The sequence below is a fragment of the Notamacropus eugenii genome, chromosome 2 (genome assembly GCF_028372415.1).
Source record: "Notamacropus eugenii isolate mMacEug1 chromosome 2, mMacEug1.pri_v2, whole genome shotgun sequence".
Classification (NCBI taxonomy): domain Eukaryota; kingdom Metazoa; phylum Chordata; class Mammalia; order Diprotodontia; family Macropodidae; genus Notamacropus; species Notamacropus eugenii.
Window position 1 is genome coordinate 415171695 of NC_092873.1, and position 3512 is coordinate 415175206.

Here is a 3512-nt window from a genome sequence, read left to right on the forward strand (position 1 = left end):
TAGCTTAACAAATCAAAATATCTCCCCTCTTTCACCTCCCCCACCCTACAAACACTCTTCTGTAGAATATGAGCTCCTTCAGGAAGGGGCTTACTTATCTTTTGAATGTGTATCTTCAGTGCTTAGCGTGCTATAGTTGTTTCAGACTCTTTGTGACCCCATTTTGGGATTTTCTTGGCAGAGATACTGGAGTGACTTGCCATTTCCTTTTTCAGTTCATTTTACAGATGAGGAACTGAGGCAAACAAGGTTAAGTGACTTGCACAGGGTCACAGAGTTAATGTGTCTGAGATTGGATTTGAATTCAGTAAGATGAGTCTACCTAATTCCAAGCCCAGTGCTCTGTCCACTGCACTACCTCACTGTCCCTAGAGTTTAGCATTGTTCTAGGCAAATAGTAAGGACTTAATAAATACTTTTTATTTGGTCATTCATTCATTTATCTTAAGCACTTACAGTGCTATTCAGCGGGGTTAGTCAAGGAAGAGCTTACAATAAAAGCAAATTCTGAATCAGATTTAGAAGAATGGAAGAACCAGGACTGGTGGAGGGGATGGATAAAGACATTCCAGTGAGAGGAGCAGAGAGCAAGCAAATGAGTGTGTAGGAAAGAATAAGCAAATTGACTCAGCTGTGCTGGAAAGATGCGAAGATCTTGGGAAAACAGTTGGTGAAGGACTTTGGAAGTATGTGGTGAGGAATTTGAATTGAATACAATCAGTAGCAGTTATCCCCCTAAATAAAGAGCAATTATTATTCTGCAGGCCTTGACATCCTGTTTTTGGTTAACTCATGAGATTAAATGTTATGTTTCCCACCCATGCTGGACCCATTTCAGTTGTAATTTCTCACTCGCTCTGAACCCATCCCCATCCAAATGACCTCCTTACAAACTCTGGTTACCTAGACCCATCTCATGTTCTCCCCTGGGACTACTGGAAGGGATGTTTAATTTTAAGTCAATATAGCATGATCATTTATCCTGAAGAAAGCTGGACTTCAGACATGATGGCTGAGTGACCTTAGTTTGTATAGGGCAGGCTGAAGTGAAAAAGTCTTACAGCACACACAAGTCTGGGTACAAAACATAGCATCATGGATTTAGAGTTAGAAGGGACTTCATAGGCCTTCTAATCCAACTCTTTCCTTTTATAGATGAAGAACTAAAGCTCAAGGGAGTTAGACTCAAGGTCATTCAGATGGTATGAGAGGCAAGATTTGAACCCCACTTCTCTGAATCCAGACGTAATATTCTTTCCACAGCACTACCCTGGGCTCCTCAGGCCTTTATCAAATTCTCATTTATAAGCTTTTCCACAGAAGTTATTTGATGCAATCTCTCAATCTTCACCCTAACATGAAGTAATGAATGAAAATGAGATGTGAAGATAAATTGCAGAAGCAGAGCAAAGATGGTGGAGAAGAAAAGCACTCACTGAGCTCTCCCAACATTTCACTCCACAGAGCTTTAAAATAATACCTCAAATCAAATTTTGGAATAGCAGAGCCAACAAAAAGACAGAGGGTCAGAGTAATATATTCTTCCAGCCCAAGACAACATAGGAGATCAGAGAGTTGATAAATGTTGCTTTCAGATGGAAAAATCAAAGCTATCAAAACTCACATGGAAAAAAGAAACAATGCTCCAGATCACTCCTGATTAAATAAATGCAAATTAGAACAACTGAGGCAACACTGCTTACCTATCAGATTAGTTAATATGACAGAAAAGGAAAATGACAAATGTTGAAGGGGGTGTGGAAATATTGGGACACTAGTGCATTGTTGGTGGAGTTGAGAACTAGTCCAACCATTCTGGAGAATGATTTGGTCTATACCAAATGCCAAAGATCTATAAAACTGTGCATATCCTTTGATCCAGGCAATATTATTGCTAGGTCTGTATCCCAAAGAGATTTTTTTTTTTTTGCAGGAGATGGGGAACTTTAATAACAATAGAGTTGGCTTCTCCCCAGGCAAGGCAGGTTTCCTTAGGTTTTATCTTGGGCTGTGGTCCAGTGTATGCTCTGGTACTTCTTTCTGGAAATCCTTTCCTAAACACTGAGGCAGGTCCTCTGTCAAGCTATGTGGGTATATGGGTGCCAGCAGCACTCCACATCTGCTGTGGCTTGGCTCTCTAGCGTGCCTAGGTGGATCATGTACAGTTTCATCTCAGATCTGGGCCCCACTTCTGCCAGCTCCACTGTGTTGTGATCTGGCTTCCAGTATACATGTTGCCAAAAAGAAATGTAGCTATCTTGGTTAGCAAAGGTAATGACTCAGTGGCTATCATCCTTGGGTACTGGGAAAAGATATCAGAGGATATTTGAGACTTGCTGTTCAATGCACGAAGAGAAACCATGGAAAATAAGGTGGGGAAGAGCCTCTGAGGCTGTACCAAGGTCAGGAATGTCATGACCTTGACATTACCACATTACACAGTGTGAAATAAGTAGCAGGCCCAAAGGACAAGTGACTCACAGTGAGGCCAACTGGTGTCTGTTGGTGCTCATGCACCAGTAGCAGATCTGTGATTCCATTGGCTTTACAAGCACAGACAAGAGCATCCATTTCATGTTGACCCCCATTCATTCTGTTAACACCAGGGAACATCAGCTTCAGCTCATTGACAAACATCTTGAGCTGAGAGCTGGGGTCTCGAGATGTAGTGATCGTGATTCTGGGGTCTTCTACACCTGCCCATCAGTATTCATCATCTTGGTGGCTTAAGACACCTTCCTCTCCAGCACCATCAAACTTCAATGCCCTGTGGAGAGTCAGGGCCTCCCTTCGAAACTTGGTTGGGATCAGCTGATTGTTTTCGAGGGCTTTCTGGAGCCTCAGTTTCTTTTCCTACAGAAGATGCTGCTTCTTCTCCTGGACCCTGTGGTACAAATACTCCCAGCGCAGGCAGACTTCACATCAAAGCATGCCTGCAAGCGGCCTCTAATGCCAGTTACATGACGGTTCTCATGTGGAGACTAAACCCCAGCCATCCCAAAGAGACTTTTAAAAAAAGGGAAAAGGACCTATTTGTACAAAAATATTTATAGCAGCTCTTTTTGTAGTAGCAAAGAATTGGAAATTAAGGGGATGCCCATCCATTTTGGAATGGTGGAACAAGTGATATATGATCGTGATGATATACTATTGTGCTGTAAGAAATGCCATAAACTAAAGTGAAGTAAAGTGAGTAGAACTAGGAAAACACTGTAACAACAATATTTTAATGTTTAATATTTTAACGATGATGAACTGTGAGAGACTTAGCCACTTTGATCAAGATAACGATACAAGACAATAACAAAGGATGCACTTACAAAGAGAACTGAATTCAGAATGCAGATTGAAACACTGAAAATTTTATTTTTCTTGCTTTTTTGTCAGTGTTTTCTTTTCCAACATAACTAATATGGAAATACGTTTTGCATGACTCCACATGTGTAATCGATATCAAATTGTTGCCTTTTCAAGGAGGGGAGAGGAGTGGTAGGGAGGAAGAGAATTTGAAA

The 3512-nt window shown here is 41.3% G+C and overlaps 1 pseudogene; it reads right to left on the minus strand.

Annotated features, from left to right (window-relative positions):
- Window positions 1–2054: 2054 nt before the first annotated feature.
- On the minus strand, window positions 2055–2931 carry LOC140524118 (U3 small nucleolar ribonucleoprotein protein IMP4 pseudogene; annotated as a pseudogene).
- Window positions 2932–3512: the final 581 nt, after the last annotated feature.